This window comes from Leucopleurus acutus (assembly GCF_964270905.1).
Source record: "Leucopleurus acutus genome assembly, chromosome: 13".
In the NCBI taxonomy this organism is placed as follows: domain Eukaryota; kingdom Metazoa; phylum Chordata; class Mammalia; order Artiodactyla; family Delphinidae; genus Leucopleurus; species Leucopleurus acutus.
In genome coordinates, this window is record NC_139155.1 from 49,463,824 (window position 1) to 49,479,427 (window position 15,604).

Genomic DNA, 15,604 nt, shown 5'->3' on the forward strand with positions numbered 1-15,604 from the left:
GAGGTAGGGTCCCTCTGTACCCACTTTCTAGAGAGTTTTTATCATAGATTGGTGTTGAATTTTGTCAAAAGCTTTTTCTGCATCTATTGAGATGATCATATGGTTTTTATTTTTCAATTTGTTAATGTGGTGTATCACATTGATTGATTTGCATATATTGAAGAATTCTTGCATCCCTGGGATAAGTCCCACTTGATCATGGTGTATGATCCTTTTAATGTATTGTTCGAATCTGTTTGCTAGTATTTTGTTGAGGATTTTTGCATCTATATTCATTAGTGAAATTGGTCTGTAATTTTCTTTTTTAGTGGTATCTTTGTCTGCTTTTGGTATCAGGATGATGGTGGCCTCATAGAGTAGTTTGGAAGTGTTCCTTCCTCTGAATTTTTTTGGAAGAGTTTGAGAAGGATGGGTGTTAGCGCTTCTCTAAATGTTTGATAGAATTCACCTGTGAAGACATTTGGTCCTGGACTTTTGTTTGTTGGAAGATTTTTAATCACAGTCTCAATTTCATTACTTTTGATTGGCCTGTTCATATTTTCTATTTCTTCCTGGTTCAGTCTTGGAAGGTTATACCTTTCTAAGAATTTGTTCATTTCTTCCAGGTTGTCCATTTTCTTGTCATAGAGTTACTTGTAGTCTCTTAGGATGCTGTGTATTTCTGCAGTGTCTGTTGTAACTTCTCCTTTTTCATTTCTAATTTTATTGATTTGAGTCCTCTTCCTCTTTTTCTTGCTCAGTCTGGCTAATGGTTTATCAATTTTGTTTATCTTCTCAAAGAACCAGCTTTTAGTTTTATTGATCTTTGCTGTTGTTTCCTTTGTTTCTATTTCTCTATTTTTGCTCTGATCTTTATGACTTCTTTCCTTCTACTAACTTTGGGTTTTGTTTGTTCTTCTTTCTCTAGTTCCTTTAGGTGTAAGGTTAGGTTGTTTATTTGAAATTTTTTCTTGTTTCTTGAGGTAGGCTTGTATTGCTATAAACTTCCCTCTTAGAACTGCTTTTGCTGCATCCCATAGGTTTTGGATCGTTGTGTTTTCATTGTAATTTGTCTCTAGGTATTTTTTTATTTCCTCTTTGATTTCTTCAGTGATCTCTTGGTTATTTAGTAATATATTGTGTGGCCTCCATGTGTTTGTATTTTTTACAGATTTTTTCCTGTAATTGATAACTAGTCTCATAGCATTCCGGTCGGAATAAATACTTGATACGATTTCAATTTTCTTAAATTTACCAAGGCTAGATTTGTGACCCAAGATATGATCTATCCTGGAGAATGTTCCATGAGCACTTGAGAAGAAAGTGCATTCTGTTGTTTTTGGATGGAATGTCCTATAAATATCAATTAAATCTATCTGGTCTATTGTGTCATTTAAAGCTTGTGTTTCTTTATTAATTTTCTGTTGGAATGATCTGTCCATTGGTGTAAGTGAGGTGTTCATGTTCCCCCCGATTATTGTGTTACTGTTGATTTCCTCTTTTATAGCTGTTAGCATGTCTTATGTATTGAGGTGCTGCTACGTTGGGTGCATATATATTTATAATTGTTATATCTTCTCCTTGGATTGATCCCTTGATCATTATGTAGTGTCCTTCTTTTTCTCTTATAATAGTCTTTATTTTAAAGTCTATTTTGTCTGATAGGAGACTTGCTCCTCCAGCTTTCTTTTGATTTCCATTTGCATGGAATATCTTTTTACATCCCCTCACTTTCAGTCTGTGTCCCTAGGTCTGAAGTGGGTCTCCTGTAGACAGCATATATATGGGTTTTGTTTTTGTATACATCCAGCGAGCCTGTGTCTTTTGTTTGGAGCATTTAATCTATTCAAGTTTAAGGTAATTATCTAGATGTATGTTTCTATTACCATTTTCTCAATTGTTATGGGTGTGCTTTTGTAGGCCCTTTTCTTCCTTTGTGTTTCCCACTTAGAGAAGTTCCTTTAGCATTTGTTGTAGAGCTGGTTTGGTGGTGCTGAATTCATTTAGTTTTTGCTTGTCTGTAAAGTTTTTGATTTCTCCGTCGAATCTGAATGAGATCCTTGCTGGGTAGAGTAATCTTGGTTGTAGGTTCTTCCCTTCCATCACTTTAAACATATCATGCCACTCCCTTCTGGCTTGTAGAGCTTCTGCTGAGCAATCAGCTGTTAACCTTATGGGAGTTCCCTTGTATGTTATTTGTCATTTTTCCCTTGTTGCTTTCATTAATTTTTCTTTGTCTTTAATTTTTGTCAGTTTGATTACTATGTGTCTCAGCATGTTTCTCCTTGCGTTTATCCTGCCTGGGACTCTCTGAGCTTCCTGGACTTGGGTGGCTATTTCCTTCCCCATGTTAGGGAAGTTTTTGACTATAATCTCTTCAAATATTTTCTCGGGTCCTTTCTCTCTCTCTTCTCCTTCTGGGACCCCTATAGTGCGAATGTTGTTATGTTTAATGTTGTCCCAGATGTGTTTTAGGCTGTCTTCATTTCTTTTCATTCTTTTTTCTTTATTCTGTTCTGCAGCAGTGAATTCCACCATTCTGTCTTCCAGGTCACTTATCCGTTCTTCTGCGTCAGTTATTCTGCTATTGATTCCTTCTAGTGTATTTTTAATTTCAGTTATTGTATTGTACACCTCTGTCTGTTTATTCTTTAAGTCTTCTAGGTGTTTGTTCTTTAATTCTTCTATGTTTTTGTTAAACATTTCTTGCATCTTCTCAATCTTTGCCTCCATTCTTGTTCCAAGGTTCTGTATCATCTTCACTGTCATTATTCTGAATTCTTTCTCTGGAAGGTTGCCTATCTCCACTTCATTTAGTTGTTTTTTGGAGGTTTTATCTTGTTCCTTCATCTGGTACATATCCCTGTGCCTTTTCATCTTGTCTATCTTTCTGTGAATGTGGCTTTTGTTCCACAGGCTGCAGGATTGTAGTTCTTCTTGCTTCTGCTCATCATTATTATTATTATTACTATTTATTATAATCAAATTCAGTGTTTGCTAGGAGTTTCCTTTTTCTTAACAGTTGATAGTACACTGGTAGTTCTGTCTTTCAAGTGGAGAAAGAACATGCTGGTCCTCAATTTTATTTTCATCAACTCAGCATACCTGAGCAGAATTTAATTTTAAAAATATTCTTATATTTTACATTGTCTAAGTAATCATTGGTCTGAATAATATTTGACTATATTCCATAACACCTCAGTAGTGTAAATGGATCTAAAAGGACTCCTGAACTGTGTTTTGCTTGTGGAAATATGATCTTTAACTAAAAGAAATACAGAGAAATTCAAACTTGCCAAAAGGCAAAATAATAAAATAAATGGCCTGTCTTTCATTTAAAACTCTAGATTCCCATAAATCTTCTGAAATCATAAAAAAAAAAAAATGGGTTGAGAAGGTGTGTTATTGTTGGCATTGTTGAGTGTGTTGATGTATTCAGGAGGTGAGCAGAAAAGTTTAAAGTCACCCAACCCAGTAGCATCTATCAATCTCTGTTCATGTGTGAGCAAGTGTCAAAATGAGCTGCTGTCCGGTTTTGAACTAGATGTTTTTCTTTGATCCTCTCATTAAAGTCTTTCTCTTTGGTCACCCTGTGTTTACTGAAAAGCCTTTGGTTCTTACTGACCTACATTAACTTTATTACTTCATCCCCCATGACTCCAGGCTGTGTTCTAAACCACAAACCCATTGTTTCACATTGTGAAAAATGTTCTTGACTATCACAACCTGAGGTAAGAGAGAGGCTTAATATCATCTTGATATGATAGCACCTGATAAAGGTGCCATTAGTATGTATCAATACTAGAAAAGTAGCAAATGCACCATGGTTGTGGTTCTTTTGTTTTCTAAATTAATTGACTGGCAAAAAGGACTACGATATTGGACTCTAAATCAAAAGGAGGTATCTCTAAGAGGTTAGGGACAGCACGGCTTCTGGTAACAGGGAGCCTGAAGAGAAATAAGTGACAAACCTCTAGGAGGTCAGACTGAGCCTCACTGAATGGGACTCAGCAACGAAGGAGAAGAAGAAGAATATATCACTTACCTATAGCTTAGTAACAAATTACCCCAAGAGTTAATGACTTAAAACAACAGATCTGGGATGATGGCTTGTGACCATGCACTTACATGACCCTAAGAGTGAGTGCCTCCTTAAATTTTGTACCCTAGGCTTGCCTCACCCTGGCCCTGGCTGTCTAACACAACAAAAAATATTTATAATCTCTCACAGTTTCACTGGGAGCAACTCAGCTGGATGGTTTTCACTCAGGGTCTCTCATGAAGTTGTAGTCAAGATGTCAACTGGAATTGCAGTTATCTGAAGGCTTGACTGGGGCTGGAAGAGCTCTTCCAAAGTGGCTCCCTCCCATGGCTGGCAAGTAAGTGGCAGCTGTTGGCAGGAGGCCTCAGTTCTCTCCCCTTGGGGCTCTCCATAATCTTTTGGGTGTCCTCGTAATATGCCAGCTGAGTGAGCCAAGAAGGAAGGTGGAAGCCACGAGGTCTTTCATCATCTATGCTCATAAATTACACACCATCATTTCCGCCATATTCTTTTGGCCACACAGGCCAACGCTGATGCAGTGTAGGAGGGGATTACGCAAAGGTGTGAGTAATGGACCCTTGGCGGCCATTCTGAAGGCTGCCTACTTTATAAAGAAAGAGGAGGAGGAGAGAAAGGGGAAGAAAAATGCTTAACTGAGAATCTTGCTTTATAAGGATGGCTTTGGCTTGAGCTTTTGGATAAAGATTAAGTCAAAATAGCAAACTGTGGAGGAGAACTAGGACTGGCTATATTATTGAATAATCCAACTCCTTACTCAACAGCTGTGTATATGTGTAGGGAGTGCTGATTGGTGGGAGGGCTGAGCACAAAAGCTTCATCCCAGACACAGCCTTTCCATCACGTGTCCACCTAGGAAGGATGCCAGTCCATAAAATCCCAGCTAGTGTGGTACTGAATGATATGGGCAGTAGAGGGGATATAATAAAGTCTCTTAAAAGATAGCTTATTCCATTAAAGTGGCTTTGTTCACAGTCTCTAGGGCTTCATTTACTTATTCCTGGGTCATCTGTGCTTAAGTCCAGTCTCTGTGATGGAATGATATCCTTGTTCTTCACTTGAGTTAAATACAAAGTTAGCATAAATAAGTACCACAAATTTTCCTATTCCCCCAAAGATTAATTCGATTATTTCTAAAAAGAAGCCCTTTTTGATTTTTTTCAATTCAACACTTTCTATCAGTAAGGAGAACACAGGCAAGCAGATCATACTACTCTCTTTCTTGTGTGGTCAACATCTCTCCCTCAAACACCAAACCTTCCAGAAACTACGTGGTACCTTCAGCCAAACAACGACCCTGAAGTTAACACATGGATCTTTCTTTTCACCCAAGAGGGCAATGATTTTTTCAATGCAGAGAATGCTGTGCGCCAGGGACTTCACTCCCAAAGACTCACCTCATCTCCAGCTCCTGCTCTCCTTCTCCTCTACTGATGGTCCCCAGCCACCCTGACGGGGGACCTGCCCTCACACCCGGCACTGTCCCTGGCTGACGCTCCCTGGAGGCCCTCTGTAAGAATGAAGGGAATGTGTCGTCTTTAATACTGAGATTGTCCATCAGAACCAAGCGTCAGTGTGCAGACACCCTTCCCTGCTCTTTTGTCCCTGTGTCTTATCATGACTCTCCAGCAGGGCCTTTGATTTCCACACCTCACTGGGGGTGTCTGGGCTATTTTTAGCTTGCACCTCTGTTTGCAAAGATATGTATCCAATTCCGCACACAATGAAAGAATAACAACAACATGAATTACAAATGTTATGATGCATTATGCTTTGATTAAATAAGAAATGTGATCGGCTGAGGCCAAAATGATAGAACTAGAATCCCGTCAAGAGAAAAGATGAATGAACAGAACTACAGTGACATCTGCTGGTCCCTCCCATAGAGTTGTTGGTTTAAGTGTCACCAGAAGTGGGTGGTGGAAGGAAATAATAATGATGATAATCTCGTGCTTTAAAAATAAATCGTTAAGATGTGCTTTTATGCAAAGATGTGTTAAGTTCAGCTGTTTTAATCTGTAGGTTGTAAATGAGAAAACAAAAGTCTTTGGAATAGACGGTGAAAATTGTTTACTCTGCAACTGCTCATGACAGGAATGGAGAAGACCACTCGTGTCATCATTTCAGCACACGATCCCTCACACCCACACGCCACGGCAGGTTCACTTGTCAGTCTGGACAAGAAGGTTAAGTATGCAAAACAACAGGGTTCTACTCAGAAGTATCTCCGAGTCTTAAAATACTGGCTTCCTCTTCAGATGTTCCAGGAGAAGCTGAGGCTCCAGGGCACACGAATGACCCTCCCCGCCCACATGTACACCATGTTGCACGGTTTCTCTGTCAAGAAATGTCCACAGCTGCAATGCCGAGGCACATTAGAAAAACATTAAGATGTAATCAGGCACTCCCTGGGGGCCGGGGCTTCGGGGGAATCAATAAACTTTGCCACCCTGTTGGCTTCCACTCGGGCAAATCTTCAATCATCAGTGTTCGCTGCCCTCTTTGCCAAAAAAAATGAAGCGAGAGCCTGCTCTGAGGTCCAGCGTCCTGCACACAAAATGCCCAAAGCTGCCTCCTTGGAGTCTAAGTCTCAGCGAAGCTTTCCCTCGAGCGTTTCTCGGCCCGTGTCTTTTGTAGACAGGGCAGGGTTTTTGTTGGACCCCCAAAGCAGTGTCACAAAGGGAGCCGTCATCTGCACTCTGGATAGTGACCATTCTGTTTTCAATGAAATACAAACCCACATGGATCTTTTTTCCCTAAGCACAGCCCTAAATGCCTTCAGTGTACGGTGTCCACAACAACAGACTGTAAAGCTTTGCTAGCAGCCTTACTTACCCCCCAAATTAGGAGAGATTATGTTTTTCAGAAATTATCCAAATAATTTTAAAATGGCCTGCATGTACCTTAGTTTTGGGGGCCCGCATGACAAAAGATGAACACTGCGTTAGGAACAAAGGAACTTTTCGCTTCTGTCTCATGCTTGGGCTCTGAGTGCGGAAGCATGGCTGTCATTGTGCTGTGCTAAAAGCATCCTTATCCCGCATCTGAATAAAGGACAAAGAGGCCCCCATCCAGGCAGCATGTGGGGATGTGCACATCTAACAACAACCGTATATTGTGTGGAAGTACAAGTGTGGACAGTCTGCACTTCTTAGAAGCTGAGCCGCGTTACAGCTATCTGGGTTCCTTTTAATGACTCTGAGGGACAATGCATCACCTACAAGTCTAAAGCACATTCGATAAAACATCGTGGAGCCGGTGCCTGTGGAATTCATTTTCCAGAGACAGCCAGGCTTGGGGATTTGGTTTCCAAGTTTTTTTATTTTCTTTTTTCTTTTTTTGTGTGTGTTTAAACTGCAAAGCTACTTTCTTCCCCCCTCTATCATCTTTCGGCCCTGGTTGAGTCTGCACAATTCATCATTGTTTCAGCAGGTTTTCTACAAGGGAAGATTACTAAACCAATTGATTACTAATTGATTATCATAATAGTCACATTCTATTTGCAGTGATTCCTGAAAGCAAGGTATGCCCCGCGTCGTTCTCAACAGTCAGGGATTTGCAGACCCGGAGCCAGGCTGGGGCATCCCCAGGGACCCATCCATGTTGCTCTGACGGTGCCACATGCGTTATTCCCACAAATAATGCTAAGGGAGGTAGTACCGGGTGGAACTGAGAGTATCCTTTCCTGCAGTTTCTTCCGTTTGCAAGAAGTCGGGTGCTTCTATTTTCTGAATAACTCCTCTTCTGCGAGAAGAGGAGGAGTTCTTTTCCAGAATCCTTCTCTACCTTCCTGTGGCCACACACTCCAGGTGCTTTGGACCCAGGGGACTACGGTCATGGTCCTATCTCCTGACACATGCTTCAGCTTATGACTCAAACTCCGTTACTATTAAAGAGCAACACTGTCACATGCATTCATGCAGCCCTGCATTGTGTCATCAAAAGCCCTTTACTGGGTGCCCTCCATACCTTAGTCCCTTGTTCAGGTCCTGGGGACACAATAGTGCACAAAGGGTGCCCTCGGGCTCATGGGGCAGAAAGACAATTATCTCGACCAGACACCAGGGTGTCATTTGTGCTGTGACAGCACAGAAAAGGGGGGCAGGAGTTAGGGAAAGCTTCCCAGAGGAAGGGATATTTGAGCTGACTTTTCAAGGATGTGGAGTTAACTGGGTACAGATGGGACAGTATGTTCCAGGCAGAGGGAGCATCAGAGAGGAATGAAACCAGAGCTAAGTTCAAATAAACAGTTGTTCCCAAGTGGCCGGAGGGAAGGTATATGTATGGGGAATCTGGCAGTGATGAGGGGAGTGTCAAGAAACAGGAAAACCCCCATATGTAGGATTGTTGGTCCTCAAAGGTGTAGCTTCATGGCACACTTTAGTTAATGTTTGTTGAGCACCTACTGTATACAGGGAATGGTCCTACATGCTAGGCAGGATTGGGAGGAAAACCATCTCTGGTCTCAATAACGAACACACATTGAGTGCCCACTGCATACCAGACCAGTGGTCCTTTTGCTGTGCTACTGAACCCTCACAACAAGCCTGCAAAGTAGGTACTGTCATCCCAGTTTTGCAAATGAGGAAACTTGAGCCCTGAGGGGCAAAAATGACGTGTCCAAGATCAAACATGTGGTTTGCAACTCAGCTGGGCTACAACTACAGATAAGTCACAAGAAGCTTGTGAGCAAAAGTTTCCAGTGACACAAAACCACAGAGGAGAGGGAGGGGAATGCAAATATTTGGGAAAGATACTCCCCCTGGTCAAGTCAACATATCCCGTTGTACCGTAAAGGAGCCCTGGGCTCAGCCTTTCCGGAAACCCCTGTGTGGATTCTCCAGGCAGAATCCACAGGAGAGCTCTACAGAGATGGCTTCTTTTCCTGTAACCCCTTCTCTCCACCCCAAGCCACTCTGCCTTTGAAACACTTCCCTCTCTCCTGATGTAGCCCCACCTCTGACCTATCAGCTGCTGCGCAAGGCGTAAGCCCCCTCTTGGGTACCGTAAATTCCCCCGGCCTCTGGCATGGGTGGCAATTCCCACCAATTCCCACTTCAGACATTTCTCAAGCAGGTCAGAGGGAAGCAGAAAGATTCACAGCCAAGAGAAGGAGAGACTACTGGGATGATTCTCATCATGGGGCTGTGGTTTCCTTTACAGAACTTTTATTTAGTATCAGTTCGCGCTGGTTACTTTTCAAAATATTAAAATCCATAAGTAAACATCTTACCCTGTTAAGGTCAGTCTCCTGCCAGGAGCCCTTATCAGGCTTATAAATTCTATTTTTATCTCCCCCACCTGCTCCCCACTATTCTCTTAAGCTGACACCAGAAGGTCCAATAACCAGTCACCCAATTCCTCGGTTACAGCCTCTCCAACAAGGGGAGAGGGTAGTCTCACTAATACAGAAAGCAAAGAAGAGGAAAGAATGATCAAGGGCTTCTTAAAGCAACTAAAAGTGGCAAAGCCTGTTTAGAAACAGAATGCTTATGGAGACATAAGAAACAGCACGTTTGAGGGTAAACCTTCAAGATGGCAGAAGAGTAAGACGTGGAGATCACCTTCCACCCCACAAATACATCAGAAATCCGTCTACATGTGGAACAGCTCCTACAGAACACCTACTGAATGCTGGCAGAAGACCTCAGACTTCCCAAAAGGCAAGAAACTCCCCACGTACCTGGGTAGGGCAAAAGAAAAAAGAAACAACAGAGACAAAAGAATAGGGACGGGACCTGCACCAGTGGGAGGGAGCTGTGAAGGAGGAAAGGTTTCCACACACTAGGAAGCCTGTTCGCGGGCGGAGACTGCGGGTGGCGGAGGGGAAAGCTTTGGAGCCACGGAGGAGAGCGCAGCCACAGGGGTGCGGAGGGCAAAGCGGAGAGATTCCCGCACAGAGGATCAGTGCCGACCAGCACTCACCAGCCCGAGAGCCTTGTCTGCTCACCCGCCGGGGTGGGCGGGGCTGGGAGCTGAGGCTCAGGCTTCGGAGGTCAGACCCCAGGGAGAGGACTGGGGTTGGCGGCATGAACACAGCCTGAAGGGGGCTAGTGCGCCACGGCTAGCTGGGAGGGAGTCCGGGAAAAGGTCTGTATCTGCCTAAGAGGAAAGAGACCACTGTTTTGGGTGCGCGAGGAGAGGGGATTCAGAGCACCGCCTAAACGAGCTCCAGAGACGGGCGCGAGCCGCTGCTATCAGCACGGACCCCAAAGACGGGCATGAGACGCTAAGGCTGCTGCTGCCGCCACCAAGAAGCCTGTGTGCAAGCACAGGTCACTATCCACACCTCTCCTCTCGGGAGCCTCTGCAGCCCGCCACTGCCAGGGTCCTGTGATCCAGGGACAACTTCCCCGGGAGAACGCACGGCGTGCCTCAGGCTGGTGCAACGTTATGCCGGCCTCTGCCGCCGCAGGCTCGCCCCGGACTCCGTACCCCTCCCTCCCTCAGCCTGAGTGAGCCAGAGCCCCTGAATCAGCTGCTCCTTTAACCCTGTCCTGTCTGAGCAAAGAACAGATGCCCTCAGGCAACCTACATGCAGAGGCGGGGCCAAATCCAAAGCTGAACCCCCGGAGCTGTGCGAACAAAGAAAAAGGGAAATCTCTCCCAGCAGCCTCAGAAGCAGCGGATTAAATCTCCACAATCAACTTGATGTACCCTGCATCTGTGGAATACCTGAACAGACAACGAATCATCCCAAATTGAGGAGGTGGACTTTGGGAGCAACGAAATATATATTTTTTTCATTTTTCTCTTTTTGTGAGTGTGTATGTGAAACACAAAAGAAGAAAAGGACCTACAAAAACAAACCCATAACAATTAAGAAAATGGTAATAGGAACGTACATATCGATAATTACCTTAAACGGAATGGATTAAATGCTCCAACCAAAAGACACAGACTGGCTGAATGGATACAAAAACAAGATCTGTATATGTGCTATCTACAAGAGACCCACATCAGACCTAGGGACACATACAGACTGAAAGTGAGGGGATGTAAAAAGATATTCCATGCAAATGGAAATCAAAAGAAAGCTGGAGGAGCAAGTCTCATATCAGACAAAATAGACTTTAAAATAAAGACTATTATAAGAGAAAAAGAAGGACACTACATAATGATCAAGGGATCAATCCAAGGAGAAGATATAACAATTGTAAATATTTATGCACCCAACATAGCAGCACCTCAATACATAAGGCAAATGCTAACAGCCATAAAAGGGGAAATTGACAGTAACACAATCATAGTAGGGGACTTTAACACCCCACATTCACCAATGGACAGATCATCCAAAATGAAAATAAATAAGGAGACACAAGTTTTAAATGATACATTAAACAAGATGGAGTTAATTGATATTTATAGGACATTCCATCCAAAAGCAACAGAATACACTTTCTTCTCAAGTGCTCATGGAACATTCTCCAGGATAGATCATATTTTGGGTCACAAAATCAACCCTTGGTAAATTTAAGAAAGTTGAATCATATCAGGTATCTTTCTGACCACAATGCTATAAGACTTGATATCAATTACAGGAAAAAATCTGTAAAAAATACAGACACATGGAGGCTAAAGAATACACTACTTAATAACCAAGAGATCACTGGAGAAATCAAAGAGGAAATCAAAAAATACCTAGAAATAAATGACAATGAAAACACGATGAACCAAAGCCTATGGGATGAAGCAAAAGCAGTTCTAGGAGGGAAGTTTATAGCAATACAATCCTACCTTAAGAAACAAGAAACATCTCAAATAAACAACCTAACCCTACAGCTAAAGCAATTAGAGAAAGAAGAACAAAAAAACCCCAAAGTTAGCAGAAGGAAACAAATCATAAACATCAGATCAGAAATAAATGAAAAAGAAATGAAGGAAACAATAGCAAAGATAAATAAAACTAAAAGCTGGTTCCTTCAGAAGATAAAAAAAATTGATAAACCATTAGCCAGACTCAACAAGAAAAAAAGGGAGAAGACTCAAATCAGTACAATTAGAAATGAAAAAAGGAGAAGTAACAATTGACACTTGTCAATTGGATAATGAGGGATGACTACAAGCAACTATATGCCAATAAAATGGACAACCTGGAAGAAATGGACAAATTCTTAGAAAAGCACAACCTTCTGAGCCTGAATCAGGAAGAAATAGAAAATATAAACAGACCAATCACAAGCACTGAAATTGAGACTGTGATTAAAAATCATCCAACAAAAAAATCCCAGGACCAGATAGCTTCACAGGCGAATTCTGTCAAACATTTAGAGGAGAGCTGACACCTATCCTCTCAAACTCTTCCAAAATATAGCAGAGGGAGGAACACTCCCAAACTCATTCTATGAGGCCACCATCACCCTGATACCAAAACCAGACAAAGATGTCACAAAGAAAGAAAACTACAGGCCAGTATCACTGATGAACACAGATGCAAAAATCCTCAACAAAATACTAGCAAACAGAATCCAACAGCACATTGAAAGGATCATACACCGTGTTCAAGTGGGGTTTATCCCAGGAGTGCAAGGATTCTTCAATATATGCAAATCAATCAATGTGATACACCATACTAACAAATTGAAGGAGAAAAACCATATGCTCATCTAAATAGATGATCATCTAAATCAAATTTTGTTTGATTTCGACAAAATCAACACCCATTTATGATGAAAACCCTCCAGAAAGTAGGCATAGTGGGAACTTACCTCAACATAATAAAGGCCATATATGACAAACCCACAGTCAATATTGTTCTCAGTGGTGAAAAACTGAAAACATTTCCACTAAGATCAGGAACAAGACAAGGTTCTCCACTCTCACCACTATTATTTAACACAGTTTTGGAAGTTTTAGCCACAGCAATCAGAGAATAAAAAGAAATAAAAGGAATCCAAATTGGAAAAGAAGAAGTAAAACTGTCACTGTTTGCAGGTGACATGATACTATACATAGAGAATCCTAAAGATGCCACCAGAAAACTACTAGAGCTAATCAATGAATTTGGTAAAGTAGCAGAATACAAAATTAATGCACGGAAGTCTCTTGCATTTCTATACACTAGTGATGAAAAATCTGAAGAGAAATTAAGGAAACACTCCCATTTACCTTTGCAACAAAAAGAATAAAGTACCTAGGAATAAACTTACTTAAGGTGACAAAAGACCTGTATGCAGAAAACTATAAGACACTGATGAAAGAAATTAAAGATTATACAAACAGATGGAGAGATATACCATGTTCTTGGATTGGAAGAATCAACATTGTGAAAATGACTATACTATCCAAAGCAATCTACAGGTTCAGTGTAATCCCTATCAAACTACCAATGGCATTTTTCACAGAACTAGAACAAAAGATTTCACAATCTGTATGGAAACACAAAAGACCCCGGATAGCCAAAGCAGTCTTGGGAAAGAAAAATGGAGCTGGAGGAATCAGGCTTCCAGACTTCAGACTATACTACAAACCTACAGTAATCAAGACAGTATGGTACTGGCACAAAAACAGAAATATAGATCAATGGAACAGGATAGAAAGCCCAGAGATAAACCCACACACATATGGTCACCTTATTTTCAATAAAGGAGGCAAGAATATACAATGGAGAAAAGACAGCCTCTTCAATAAGTGGTGCTGGGAAAACTGCACAGCTACATGTAAAAGAATGGAATTAGAACACTCCCTAACACCATACACAACAATAAACTCAGAATGGATTAAAGACCTAAATGTAAGGCCAGACACTATGAAACTCTTAAGAGGAAAACATAAGTAGAACAGTAATCAAGACAGTATGGTACTGTCAGTAATCAAGACAGTATGGTACTGGCACAAAAACAGAAATATAGATCAATGGAACAGGACAGAAAGCCCAGAGATAAACCCACACACCTATGGTCACCTTATTTTCAATAAAGGAGGCAAGAATATACAATGGAGAAAAGACAGCCTCTTCAATAAGTGGTGCTGGGAAAACTGCACAGCTACATGTAAAAGAATGGAATTAGAACACTCCCTAACACCATACACAACAATAAACTCAGAATGGATTAAAGACCTAAATGTAAGGCCAGACACTATGAAACTCTTAAGAGGAAAACATAGGTAGAACACTCTGTGACATAAATCACAGCAAGATCCTTTTTGACCCACCTCCTAGAGAAAGGGAAATAAAAACAAAAATAAACAAATGGGACCTAATGAAACTTAAAAGCTTTTGCACAGCAAAGGAAACCATAAACAAGACCAAAAGAAAACCCTCAGAATGGGAGAAAATATTTGCCAATGAAGCCACTGACAAAGAATTAATCTCCCAAATTTACAAGCAGCTCATGCAGCTCAATATCAAAAAAACAAACAACCCAATCCAAAAATGGGCAGAAGAACTACACAGACATTTCTCCAAAGAAGATATATAGATTGCCAACAAACACATGAAAGAACGCTCAACATCACTAATCATTAGAGAAATGCAAATCAAAACTACAGTGAGGTATCACCTCACACCAGTCAGAATGGCCAGCATCAAAAAATCTACAAACAATAAATGCTGGAGAGGGTGTGGAGAAAAGGCAACCCTCTTGCACTGTTGGTGGGAATGTAAATTGATACAGCCACTATGGAGAACAGTATGGAGGTTCCTTAAAAAACTAAAAATAGAACTACCATATGACCCAGCAATTCCGCTACTGGGCATATACCCTGTGAAAACCATAATCCAAAAACAGTCATGTACCACAATGTTCATTTCAATACTATTTACAATAGCCAGGACATGGAAGCAACCTAAGTGTCCATCGACAGATGAATGGATAAAGAAGATGTGGCACATTATATACAATGGAATATTACTCAGCCATAAAAAGAAACGAAATTGAGTTACTTGTAATGAGGTGGATGGACCTAGAGTCTGTCATACAGAGTGAAGTAAGAAAGAGAAAAACAAATACTATATGTTAACACATATATATGGAATCTAAAAAAAATTGGTTATGAAGAACCAAGGAGCAGGACAGGAATAAAGACACAGACGTAGAGAACTTGAGGACACGGGGATGGGGGAGGGTAAGCTGGCACAAAGTGAGAGAGTACCATGGACATATATACACTACCAAATGTAAAACAGATAGTTAGTGGGAAGCAGCCGCATAGCACAGGGAGATCAGCTCGGTGCTTTGTGACCACCTAGAGGGGTGGGATAGGGAGGGAGGGAGGGAGGTGCAAGAGGGAGGAGATGTGGGGATATATGTGTATGTATAGCTGATTCACTTTGTTGTAAAGCAGAAGCTAACACACCATTGTAAAGCAATTATATTCCAATAAAGATGTTAAAAAAAAAAAGAAGAAACAGCACGTTTCAACATAAGCTGAAATGTAATAAACACATGGAAAAAAGTCCTAGGGAAAGAATGCTACAGAAACAGTCATGGAAGTGTCAAGCTAGTACACAGGGAATACGGCTGGATTTTTCTAGAACACTATAGGTCTTATTTATGCCTGCATTCCTCTGGTAAAAGTTCCCTGTGGCGGATCTTTGCACCCTGAATCCAACTAGTCAAGGTC